This window comes from Artemia sp. Qi Xiang Cuo, chromosome 13, assembly GCF_049724085.1.
Source record: "Artemia sp. Qi Xiang Cuo chromosome 13, ASM4972408v1, whole genome shotgun sequence".
NCBI lineage: Eukaryota > Metazoa > Arthropoda > Branchiopoda > Anostraca > Artemiidae > Artemia > Artemia sp. Qi Xiang Cuo.
Window position 1 is genome coordinate 54,023,129 of NC_142806.1, and position 14,373 is coordinate 54,037,501.

Genomic DNA, 14,373 nt, shown 5'->3' on the forward strand with positions numbered 1-14,373 from the left:
GCCAGTTGAAAGACATTCAGTGCATGGAAGTGTTTAATTAATATGTGATTTTTGTTATTATTTATTTATATTTTTATTTCTTTTTTGCTTTTTGTTATCTTTTTGTTTTTATTATTTTTTATTGTAATTTAATTTAATTTTTTTTTTTTTTTGCTTTATTTTTTTTTTTTTGTTTTTTCAGTTTATAAAGTCTACCGGATTTGGGGCCGAAATATTAGGAGCTTTTGTTCATAATTAATTGTTTTGTAGTTCACTGCTTGTTAGAAAATTAAAACCCGTTTTTCGTGTTTAAAAATTTTTTTTGTTTTTAATGGAAAAGCAGTGTGGTCTAAGAAATTATTTACCCATACCCATCATTTACCCAATCACTCCCGATTACCATTTTGATATAGCAATTTTGTTGAACGTAGTTGAACGGTCCGGAAGTTATGTTTTTCAGTATGACAACCCCCAACAGCCCTCAGGGCTGAGGTTGTAAGTTATGCCCTAGGGGCATATAATGTCATATAGAAAGTTTTGTCTTAAAAACATTCAAAGGGGCTTTTTCGATTAGAAATTGAGAGGGCTATAGCCCTTTTTAATAGCCAAAATAAATTAGAGGGAGAATGCCCCCTCTCAACGCCCATCATTTCTCTAAAGATTTCCGATCAACATTTTGATATGGCCAATTTGTTCAACGTAGTTGAAAGGTCTGGAAATTATGTCTTTGAGGATGACAACCCTCCCCCCATAGCCCTCATGACAAGGGTCGTAAGTTATGCCCTTGGGGCATATAATGTTTTTATAGAAAATTTTGTCGTAGCAGCCTCAAAAAGGGCTCATTTGATTGGAAATTGAGAGGACTAGTGCCTTTTTTGTTAGTCGAAAGTGATCAGAGGGCAAATGTCTCCCTCCACGCCTATCATTTCCCCAAACACTTCCAATCAAAATTTTGATATAGCCATTTTTTAAGCTTATCAGAAAGGTCTGGTAATTAGTGTCTCTGAGGATAAAAATCTCCCCATCCCTCAGGGCAAGGGTTGTAAGTTATGCTCTGGGGACATATAGGGTTTTTACAGAAAGTGTGGTCATATAAACTTCAAAGGAGGCTCATTGGATTGGTAATACGACGCTCTAGTGCTCTTTTTAAGAGTCAAAGTGACCAGAGGGCAGCTACCCTCTCACCCCTACACACACGTCATATTGTCTCGAAATGCGTCGAATAGAAATTTTTAGATAGCCATTCTATTCAAAATAGTCTAAATATCATATATCAAGGCTTTTTGGGTTGAAACAAACCCCAGAGATTAGGGGCAAGGGTTGTAAGCTATGCCCAGGAGGTATTAAAGGTTTTTATGGAGGGATGGTTGTTTAACTTCGGAAGAGGTTCAGTCTTTCTCCCTGAAAAAGACTAAGCCAATGTAAAGCGAATATAAATTAATCATAAAAACTAAATTTTCCCAATAATACGTTTTTCAAAAAAGTGAAGAACTCCATCAAACCGAAAATAAGCAAAAATGGAATTAAATAATGTACCAGACATAAAACTACCACAAATCAGCATCAATAAATAAATGAAACACAAACAAACAGAAATTAAAATAAGTCTAACTCAAAACGAGCAGAAATTAATCTGAGTAGGGTTCTAAACCCTATGCTTTATAAAATCCAGAATATAATTTTCGCTTTACTGAAAAAGAATCTTTAAAATGTTTTCACTTATAACTTTAAGAAAACAAAAATTAATTGATATTTTAAGGAATAAATATCAGCATATGCTTATTAAACTGACAATGCACATTTTTTTTAGTAAGTTCATTTGAATTTTTTCAGTAAAGTACAAATTATATTCTCGCTTTTAGAAGGCTTAGTGTTTAGAACCCTACTCAGATTAATTTCTGCTCGTTTTGAGTTGACTTTCTTTGAGTTGATTTTGAGTCGTTTTGAGTTGATTTTAATTTCTGTTTGTTTTGGGTTTCATTTATTTATTGATACTGATTTGTGGTAGTTGTAGGCTTGGTGGATTATTTGATTCTATTTTGTTCATTTTTGGTTTAATGGAGTTCTTTACTTTTTTTAAAAAAACTTATTTTGTGCAAACAGTTTCTTTGATTAATAATAACAAGACTATTATTGCTACTACTGTTCCTACTGCTACCACTACTACTATGGTACTAGTACAAGTAAGGCTAAGTTTATGAAGGTGAAAATTTGACAGAATATTGAGGGGTAGTTTGAAGTTAATCAAAACACACTATGTGCATGTACACTGTCAAAAGAGCGTATCTCAAGAATGGATTTGGATATTAAGTTAGAACTTTCAGAGTATACTTAAAGGAGAAGATTAATTGACAAAAAGGTAATATATGCATGTCACTTCTAACACTACTACTACTGCTACTTTTACTAATACTGCTACTGCTGCTAAACTACTCCAATTACTACTGCAATTGCAACAACTTGTAAGGCTTAGAGTATTAAGATGAAAAGGGCGTCCAAAGAAGGTCAAAAGTGCAAATCAGTGATAGTTTTGGAACAGTTTACCGTGCCAAGGTGAAACTTCCGGGGCATCATGAAAAGGAAATTCAACTGGTCAAAAGGCAATATGTACATACTACTACCGCTATTAATACTGCTACTACTACTGTTACTACTACTACTAATGGATCATTAACACTGCAACTACTTCTCTTTCTACCATCTCAACTACTGTGGTACTAGTACTATTAAGGCTTAGTCTATGGAGGGAAAATTTGGGAGAATATTGATGGCCAATTCGAACTCACAAAAGACACTATATGCACTTGGACTGTCAAAGGAGCGTATCTTAAGAATTGATTTTTGTATTAAGTTGGAACATCGGGTGTTGAAAGAGATGTTGAAAAAAACCAAAGATGATGTGTGCGTACTGCTACTAATGCTACTACTGCCACTACAACTATTGCTACTACACAAAACAAGGGTATTAAGGTAAAGCTTTCAAGGAATACTTAAGCAGATGTTGAACTAAGTAAAAAATAAACATGATCATGTAGATTGTCAAAAGGGTGGCAAAGCGATACCACAATAACGGCTTACATTAAAAAGTTAGACCTTTCAGGGTAAATTTTGGCGGATTGTGAACTAGCCAGAAAACACTATGTACACTTTTAATGCCACTTCTAAGGTTACTGTAACTAATGACACTAAGAGCAATAAGTTAAAACTTTTAGGAAACGTTTAGAGGGAGTTTAAATTAAACAAAAAATTATATACATGACTGTATTAAAAATAAATAGAAACAATATCATAGGCAGCGCTACTCTATCATAACTAGTAATATCATTGATATGTTAAAGGAGCTAATTTGATTGGAAATTAAAATTTCTAGTACTCTTTTTAAGAGTCAAAAATGATTGGAGGCCAGTCAGCTTTCCGATCCAGTTTTCCTGAAAAAGATTATGTCAATATAAAACGAACAGAAATTAATTAAAAAACTTTTTCCACAAAATAAGTTTTTCAGGGAAGAGTAGAGAATTCCATTAAACCAAAAATGAGCAAAAATAGAATCAAATAATCAGCCAAACGTAAAACTACCACAAATTAGCATCAATAAGTAAATGAAACCCAAAACGAACAGAAATTACAATAAATAACCGAGTTAAAAATCAAAACGACCAGAAATTAACATGGTTATTGACTCACAACCCCTATGCCTTCTCAAGGCCAGAACATAATTTGCACTTTACTGAAAAAAAAATGAAATGTCTTCACTTTGATGACTTTAATAAATTAAAAATTTAAGATTTTAAGAATAAATATGAGTATATGTATATTCAACTGGCAATGCAAATTCATTTGTGTTTTATCAGTAAAGTGCAAATTATGTTTTGGCCTTGAAAAGACATAGGGGTTATGAACCCTATTTATTTTAATTTCTTCTCGTTGAAAGTTTGAATCGGTTATTTATTTTAACTTCTGTTCGTTTTGGGTTTCATTCATTTATTGATGATGATTTGTGGTAGTTTTATTGTTGGTAGATTATTTGATTCTATTTTTGCTCATTTTTGGTTTAATGGAGTTCTTTACTTTTCCTTGAAAAACTTATTTTGTGGAAAAAGTTTTTTAATTAATTTTAAAAAAATGCCTGGATTTAGCCGGAGTACCAAAAGAAAGTATTTTTGGGCCGACTCTTTTCCTGGTTTTTACGAAGGATCTAGGGAATAGCATTGTGAAAAAACCACAACACTTTGCTGATGGCCAGACGACAATGATAACTATCGCGAATTACAGACATCCCAGAAATCTCCATAAGGACCTTCAGTTCAGACCGACCAGAAAAAAATTGAGGGTTGGGCAGATAAGTGGCTTGTCAATTTCAATGCATCAAAAACAGAACAGCTCTTAACTTCGAAGGTGCATAATGTGAAGGATCATACTGCTTTCATTTCCAAAGAAGAGGTAAGAACAAGAATTGAAACACTACGCCATTATGGAGTTCATTCCTTGTCAGACCTCACGTGGACTGAACACTATATCAAAGTAGGATCCTTCTGATCTTGGAAACTAAGAGTCATCCTAAAATGCAAAAGCCTCCTCCCTGACTAGTCCCTTTTTAATTTATTCACGTTATGTATCAGACCAGTCATGTAATTAGCATTTTCTCTCTTGGCTGCCACCCCAAAAAACCACATCACTCCTCTTCAACGTGTCCCAAAAAGAGCAGTTTGGGCAGCAATTTCTAGCAACTCTGTTGCAAAATCCCTGCAGTCAATCCAGGATCAATTTGACGTTACTTCAATGTCTTTTCTACAAATAAATGCATTGTCCTCCAGATTTCAGATAGAACAAAGGCTTCACGATCAGCTCACCGAAGTGCAGCTTGACAGGCAACCTTATGCAGTGCACACCCCACTAACAATGCTTGAAGACAAGTTTCACTCAACGATCCGTCACTATAAGGAATGGAATCTCAGTATGTATAATCCCAGAAAATCCATATCTTGATGCGTTCAAAAGAAGGTATAATAAACACCTTAAAAGTAAGAAGCGTGGTAATTACCAAAACCAGCATCACATATCATCACTTGTGACAGAGCCATGAAACTTTAAAAAAACAGAAATTTACATTACTAATATGTTGTGAAGTGTTATTTGTGGTATTTGGGGGTTGTAGTCTTAGATGCCTTTATTCTCCCTTTATAGGGGAGATATACTCTGGCCCTAAGGTAATTGAACTTTGGTAGCGTGCCTTAGGCTATGACCGAACTTATGAGGCGTACCGACTGAGTATGTTCGAGAGGCTAAAAATAGATCGTAGAGAGTTCGTCTAAAATACAATACTTTTATTCATTTACCATATAATAAAATCGGATATATTCTGGCTACTGGGACTGGCTGTCCCAAGTAGCCCACAAGTCTCAATAGAACAACAATAAAATATAAATAAGATACTTTAAACACTTACGATTATAAGACAAAGTCCAAGGTATTTCTAATGAGAAAACAAACGGGCAGAGGTTCACCCGGCAAGTCAAAAAGTCTGCCTTCAGTCTCAAAAATCGGGGTATATATATGAAAAACCTAACCACGTCCTTCCGGTAAATTGACGCATTTATCCAGGAAATTGGTTATCGAGCAAGTTCCCTCCAAGCCCACACATTCCACGATTTGTATCCTTATCTTAAAAAGTGGTATTTTGAAAACTTTATATTTGCGTCATATATAGTTTTACTAATTTAATATTTAACTAAATATGAAAGCTTTTCCACAATACTCCCCATTTAAAGAAGAATTATCCCAATTCTCAATATTTTACTTTTAAAACAACTTAATTTCGTTTAAACCTATTATGCTGCCATCTTTGGGTCATTATGTGCATCAAGCCCCAATGGGTTTCCTTAGGGTTATGATTCTGGTCCAATATTGGCCATGTTCCTTTTTTTTTGTTGAACGATTTCAAATTGAAATTCTTCCTTGTTTCTCTTTTTCTCTGTCTCTAAGACTGACAATTACTCTTTTAACCTCTTCATATGCATCTTCTGATTTACTTGACCCCAAGCGGCTTATACTTAATATTAGTGGTTTTGCTTAAATTTGATTTATATTAGAATAGTTTTATGAATTTTTTTTTAGTTTAAATTTAATTCCCATTAATAATTTAATTTATCTGTGTGATGTGGTTGATATACCGTATATATATATTTTTTTTTGTTTTAGAAATGCCTTGGGTAAATCACATATAACATTATTGATTAACAAATTTTCACATACATTTTTTTCAGCACAAAGCATTCTCACATATTTCCATACATAAGCCATTTGGCTATGTAGCACATATTCTAGGCCTAAATTAAGTTCTGTTTTTATCTCACTTTCGTTGATTTTGTAGTTCTGTAGTTTCCAAATATCAGTTGATCAAGTATGGTTTGGTTTCTGATGGTATTAGGATATCATTGAACTGGCTTTGAAATTTGCTACTTCCCAAAAATGCGTCAAAGAAATGATTCAGAAATGGTTCCAAAAGGATGTTTTGAAAAATTTGATTTCCAAAAAAAAAATTTACTAAGGCTGTATCTAAAATAAATATTCACATTAGTATACATATAAAGCATATATTTTTACATACATAGTAGAATGAAACACTCAGCATTCGAAAGTTAATTACTTTAATTACTTTCTCCACTTTTTTTTAATCACTCCAAAAATAATATCCCGCTTAAATTGAAAAATTATGTTCCTTGTTGGATTATTCTTTCAAACTTAAATATTAAACTGATTATTTTACAATTAAAAAAATATTAATACTTTGACTCCAGGTCAAACATTTACATATAACATTCCATCACTAGTAAAAATTTAAATTAAATTAAAAATATAGTGTATATACAACCATTGTGTAATAAACTTACACAAGCATTGCAAAGTAACAAAACTTAAATACAACATTTGTCAAAAAATACATTGGGCTTAAGTTTTAAAATTTGTTTTAAAACACTATATAGTAGTTTAAATATACACAAAGCATTTTTTCAAAGTAAATTTCTCAAAAAGGAACACTAAAATGTGTTATAACTCTTTTTTTTCAATTAACAAAACGCTCAAAATACCAATTTAATTAAAATCAAAAGTATTACTACTGTCATAGCAAAGAACTCGCTGAACTATTTATCGTACTCTTTTATTTTCATATTTATGCACTAGTAGTGCCAACCGTTGTCTGCGGTTGCAGATAAAAGTTTTTTTTTTTTTTTTTTTTTGAAATTCATTAATTTCTTTTCTATAGATTATGGTTTCGTGCAGACAGGGGTTCTTACAACCTTCCCTCTGGGGTTTGATGTTTCCTATGATACCAATATTTAAAAATACATTTAATCAATCCCTTAATCATTAAATCAGTTAGGAAATCTTTTCAAGTTCTGGCTAATAGGCCTTTATAATAAGTGGTTCTTACCACTTCCGCCCAGATAAGTTTTTTTCTCCCGGGGAACAATTTATTTTTATTTTCTAAGTAACACAAGTTTGCGAATATAATTACAGTTCTATGCGCTATGATGCGCAAAAAAATCACACTACGTCTATGTGCTACGCACTACGTGTGCTCATTAAAGCAGTTACGCGTGCTCAAGGGTTGTCAAAAACCTGAGACAAGTTTTTTTTTGCACAATACTAGGTTTAACTGTAGTAATTCACATATTCAAAGTTTATTCTTTTCTAAAAGAATATATATATCTTTTTTTTTTAAATTAGATTCAACAATATAATCAGTTTGAAAAAGCTTGAGATGGAATTTTCTGACTTTTTACCCTCTTGTTGTGCCCTCACCTCAGTAATGTCTATTTGGTGCTTGATCACCATAAAAAAGCGCCTGGTAGGCTCAACAGCAGTTTTCCTTGTGATTCTGTTCAATCTAATAGGTTTATTAAGAACACGAGACACAACAATATATTATGTATATCTACACTTTTTATTTGTAGCTAAAATCTTCCCATAGGCTCTTCCCTTTATTAAAAAGGTGGTTCTTTTCCAAGGAATATATCCTTATCTCCATATATTTTTTTTTGCTACACTTTTAATTAAGTTTTGCCTTGCATTTGCTAATTTTTCTTTATTAATAAAAATGTACGTTTTTCTATATCCTGATTCCCACAAATTTGTGTGGTTTTCGTAGCAGACATAAATTCCATGTCTGCGGTATTTTACCAAAAATTTGCTCCTATGTCGAGCCAAAAGTTGCTCAGAGATAGGTTTTATCTTTTTGTGGCTTCCCTATAATTTTTTTGAATATATAATTCGTGTCTGGAATTTTCCTCAGTTTAATTTTCGCTTTTGTTTTATACAGTCATTGAGTGTAGTTTGTCCCTTTCGTGATATTTTGACTTACTCTGTTCTACAACTGTATGAGTTTAGTGCCCAGGTAATTTTACAACATCCCATGCATTTATTTTTGTTGGGACTTGGAACCTTACCCGAACAATCAGCTGAAACCTTCTTCAGTTTGATTTTTATTTCTGATCTATATTTGGTTAGCTTGGTGGATCCCTCCAATCACAAGACGTCTAGCAGTTTAGTCTTCAAATGCCAATTGTCCAGTCATTGGGGTCTTTAATCTGCAATTTCGTCATCCTGTTTTTCCTGTTGATTGTATGTTGTGGCTTTATTTAATATGTGAAATTAATTATACCCGAGAAAAACTTTGCTTTATGCTGTGCTATACTTTTTAAATTGTGACCCATTTTATCTATGGCTTCTTGTTTATACATATTTTTCTTATTGTAAGTGTTTAATTTATTATATATTCTACTATTTATAACAAGATTACAGCTAGCTTTTACATGTAGTCGACTTAACGTAAACTCTTGCTGTTTTTCCTATTATAATTATTTTAAAATTTTCTAAAACAATTTTTTTCAAATTTGACTGAAAGTTTCACCTCAAAGAGTCAAAGGTCAGTAAATGCATTGCATGTACTTAACAACGAGAGACCAGCAGTGATTGAGCTCACTCCAAATTTGCTAGCTTCAAATGACCCTATTTCAGTAAACAATCCTCCTTCGTTTTTTTTTTTTTTTTTTTTTTTTTTTTTTTTTTTTTTTTTATGTTTTATTCAAATATTAATCTGCTAGGCGCTGCGCTTGTTCTGCCTTTCTCCGTTTCCTGGTCCGAGTTTTGGACTCCAAATTTTTGCTTTTCTTCTTTGTAATATTCGCAAGTTTTTCCGTGATTTCTATAGTGTGGTTTACAAGGCTCTGAGTCCGAGTGCTGTTTTGTTGCCTCGTCAAATCTCTTTAATCGTTGTTTCTCTTGATGTTTAGCCTTCTTCATGAGTGTTTGCGCCACTTGTGCTGCTGACAAAGGAACTTTTTGCTGCCTCTTCGGTTTCTTTTCTGTTCTTCATAATTTTTCTCTCAAAGAAGGTTTTCTTGAAGATGGCTCAGATTTAGCTATATCGCTTTCTGTCGATGAATTTTCTGTGTCACATTCTGCTAGCTCACGTTTGGTAGATGGCGTTTGATCCAAAAGCCATTTTTGCGCTAGGACTGTAGGTGAGTCTAGGGTATTAAAATAAGATAATTCTTTGGTTTCTTCCAATTGTTCTTCCTCTTTGGATCTAACCTCTGGTTTATTATGTCTTAAACCAGTTGGTTGTGTTTGAGGCTCTTCTATGTCACTTACATCGCTTGTATCCGATGTATATTGAACTTTTCTTTTTTTTTCTTGTTTGTTGTGGAAAGTTTGCAGCCACGTCTGTGCTAAATATTCCTTCCATTTTTACCAACTGTTGTGGTCGTTAAAAATATCATAAAATTCATATGGTCTTCTGATATATACTGGTGAGATCGTTTCTTCTATTTCTTCTTCTGAAAGTATAGGCTCTGTTTTCCACGGTTTTGAAAAATATCCTTTTTTCAATCTATTATGGTGTATTACTTCTTCCTTTTCCTTATGCTGATGTTTTAGAATATATGTTAAGTTATTTGGTAGAATTTTTTTAATCCTATAAGGTCCGTCCCATTTTGGTTTGGACTTTTTTTTTCCTTCTAGATTAGTTCTTTGAACATAAAAAAAATCTCATATACAGTAACTCGTTTTATTTTTTAGTTTTATGTCATATTTTCATTTTTTATATGTTTTAGCATACTACAGATTTTCTTTAACTTGTTACATAGCTTTTTTCATTCGCATTACCATCTCTTGCTTATATTGGTCTAAGTTGTAATATATTCTGTCCTTTTCTATTTTATTTAAACAAATTTTGGGATCTCTCATAGGTTGCAAAAAAAATGGCGTTTATTTTAAGTACGTGAAAAAGCCGTATTTTTTGCAAAGACTAAAAATGGTAAATGTTAATCCCAATTTTCCTTTTACTCTCTTGAATGTATTCCCAGCATGTAAGCTAATTCCCTATGTTTACGTTCAACCTTCCCATTGGCTGCTGCAAGGTAAGACGAGGTAAACCATCGTTTGACCCCCAGATATTCTGTAATTTCGTCTAATAATTTGGCTCTAAAACATGGCCCATTGTCGCTAAGTAAAACTCTAGGGATAACCCCGTGTTCCAAAAATAGATAAATTACAAAAACTTTCACAATGGTTTTTGTCTTTTCATCCTTAATTGGAAAAGCGTAAAAATATGAATTAAAATGGCCGACTATAGTGAGTAAACACCTGTTCTCTTCCCTGGTAACTGGTAAAGTTCCCCCTGATCTCCAAACGTCTATTGCCATTATTTCTCCTACCCCCGAGGGGTTGGGGTATTGACCTAATTCAGCCCTAGGGGTCTTTGGTGGCGACTTTTGTTTGGCGCACTCTTGGCAGCTTTGTATAAAAGCTTTTACTTTTGAGTACATTTTTGGAAAATAAAAATTCCCTTTCAGTCTCCCCATAATTTTTGCTTCTCCCATGCGACAGCCAATTGTTGCATATACCATCTGCAAAACTTCTCCTTCCAAACATTTTTTAATCAATAGAATAATTTTTAAATCTTTTTTTCGCAACTCTTGTGATGGTCTGTGGTCTCTTACTTGAAGATTTTAACCTTCGTCCCGATCAAAATTATCTAAGTCCTTTAAAAAATGTTTAAAGTGCTCTGGCAGTTCCGTTCCTTTTGATAAAAAGGATTTCATTGCTAAACAAAAATCGTCTTTATTTTGATGCTTTGAAATATTTTCATTAGACAGTATATCTTTCCCTTCCAGTTCGTTCTGGATGGTTGCTATCACATTTTCCTTCTTATCTGGATTTCGTGATAAATAGTCTGGTAAAATATTTGTATGGCCCTTTATATATATTGGAGTATATGAATATGCTTGCAGACGCAGTATCCACCGTGTCAGCCGGGCTGAAGTATTTTGCATCGTATGTAGCCAAACTAATGATTTTTGGTCTACCCTTATTATAATTTTTTTCCAAAGTAAAAATTGGCAAAAATATTTTATAAGTACCACAACTGCAAAACACTCCCTTTATACTGTCGAGTATTTTTTTTCTGTTTCCGTCAGTGACCTACTGGCACATTGAACAATTGCTTTTACAGCTTCAGAAATAATTTTTAACAATGTGACCCCCATACCGCACCCCGAAGCATCTGTTTGCAAACAGAAGATTTGTGGCAAATTTTGTAACTTAAGTATTGGTGTCAGTAATAGTTGCCTTTTTATTTCATTTAGCGCTTGTTTTGCGTCCTCTGGGCATTCAAATTTACCTGATTTCTCTAAAAGGTTCGTCAAAGGTTGTGCTATGTGTGGCATAATTTTTAATATATCGTCTGAAATAGCTTAATAGCCCACAAACTGATCTGCAGCTTTTTTGATTTTTAGGAGGCTGTAAATTTTCGATGACTGTAAATTTTTCTGGATTTGGTGAAACAGTACCCTAGTTTATCAGGTGTCCAAGAAATAGTAATTTTGGTACCACTATTTTTTATGTTTCTTGTCTTATTTCTTAATCAATTTTTCCAAACATCCCTGGTTTATTCTCAAATCCGACCAAATGGTCATACAGTTTTTCGTGATATAAACTGACTTCATCCTAATAAGTCAAGATATCCTTTTTTCTCCCAGTTTTGAAATCCTTTAACAGAGAATTCATTAGATTACTATCACTATGATTACTAAATAATAAGCCGAACGGCATACGTTCAAAGGTGAATGTTCTCCCATCGTCTAAGATTACTGTAGCTTTATGCTTAGTTTCTGCATCTAAAGCGATTTGCCAATATCCTGCTATTAAATCAAAACTAGTGTAATATTTTGAACCCCTTAACGCATCTAAAATTGAACCAATTTTTGGTAACTTCATTACGTCTTTAACCGTGATGACGTTTAGTGCTCTATAGTCTATACATAATCTCCAGGTACTATCTTTTTATCTGACCATCACTAATGGAAAGCACCAATCACTAATGCTCTTTTTAATTATACCCTGATCTTCCATTTCTTTTATTTGGCTTTCTAGCCATGGCTTTAAATGATAAGGTGTTTTATACAGTGCCTTCTTGATTGGAGGGCCCTCTGTTGATATCTTGCGTGTGATTAAGTGAGTTAATCCGTAATCTTATTTTTGTCTTGCAAAAGTCCATTTAAAATCCCAAAGAATATTTTCCACCCTAGTTTATAAATCTTCCAATAAATGTTTTAAATCAAATTGTTACAGAAATTCTGTTCCCGTCATTCCATAATCTTCTTGTGGTTGCAGTTTTAATGAGGATAAATGTTCGCGGCTAGAAGTGAAGTTTACGATTCTGGACTGTTTAGAGATTTTATTTCTGAATTTGAAATCTTTTCTACTGATCCAAGTTGTACCTGGTTCAGTTTTATTTTTTCATTACTTAGATTTGATATTTTTAAGTATGTTATACCATTTTCAATTTTTATAACTTGATTTTCCACGAAAATCCTTCTGTATTCTTTTATGGTGTACTCCCCTGTCCTGTCATCCATCCGTTTCAACCTTTCTTCTTTTTCCTTTAATATAGCTAGAACTTGAGCTGGCGTTCCCCCGGCTATTGTCATTTTTCCGCTTATTTTTAGGTTATAATTCTAATCTTCACTTTCTTTATTTGTTGTTACGCAAATTTGCCTATTACTTTCATTTGCCTGGTTTATTGTAATTGTATTGGACATGGGCTCCCATACAATCCCATATTTTCTGATGTTATCTACTCCTAAAATTCAAGAAGATGGTAGCTGCTGGCATATTATTACTGTTACTGTTTTTTCTTTATCCCCTGTACTAAAGTTTAGTGGATATTGTCCCAAAATTGTCAGCTTTTGCCCTGTCACTTATGTTACGGTATTTTGGCATCTACTTACTCGATTTTTGACACTAGGAGGAAATCTATTAAAGACTTCCTCTCGAATTAAGGATTTAGATGCACCGGTATCTAGTAAACATGGTAAATTTTGAAAACATTCAATCTTAAAACAAGACAGAATTGGTAGACTTACATTATTTGCTTTTGTATCATAGTATTCAACTCTATATAGGAGTCTATGACATGAAACATTTCTGTCAACCCTAGCTGGCTAATATTCTCGTTTGAAGATCCACTGATTGGCAAAGAGAGTCTTGTAATATGATAGATTTCTTCAGTGCTGTTGTTTTAAATTTGTGTCGTACGGACCGTCATACTCCTGGGATCAAATTCATGAATATTATATGATGTTTTCCAAATATTATTTTTTCCCTGTCTTTCTAAATTTCTGTTCCCCTGCGTTCTGAACTTGTGTTTTGTTTTGTATGTCTAGCCTTCTTTGGGTATTTTATGCCAGCAGTCTGCCGCATAGTGATTTGGTTTGCCACAATTGTAGCAATTGAATCTTTTCCTATATTGCTTTGTAATTTGCCCTTCCTCGTGGGGTCTATATCTATTTCTATATATTCTTGACCTGCCACCATTTGCTCTATAATTTTCCTCAGGAGGAGGAGGTGGGTGTCCATAATACTTGGTATTCCAAGTCATTAAGGATCTAATACCATGGGATTGGTCGTCAAACGGGGAGGGGTCAGTCCATGGTAGGATGGATTGGCCTTCCTCGTGCCTTTTTGACTCACGATTCGGCTCCTCAAAGTTCATCCTCTTTCGTCCCTTTTTATGTTTTATATTATCTAGGGCTCCTGTGTTACTTATTGACATTGGGTAAAAATTTTTAATATCATCACCAATTTGTACATCTTTTCCGACTAGTATTATAGCATGATCTACAATTTCAGGCTTCATTAATCGTACTAGTCTAAATAACTTTTTCGTTAAGCCTTGGGTAAAAGTATATAGTTGTACTTTCTGTGCTGTCTCGTCATTTCCGCCGTTTTCAAAGTATAAACTCACAGAACTACAAAATGTGTCAGCATATTCCCTGATTGCAGTTGAAATAACGACTGTCACTACCTTTGCTTTTAACCCCTCTAAGACGA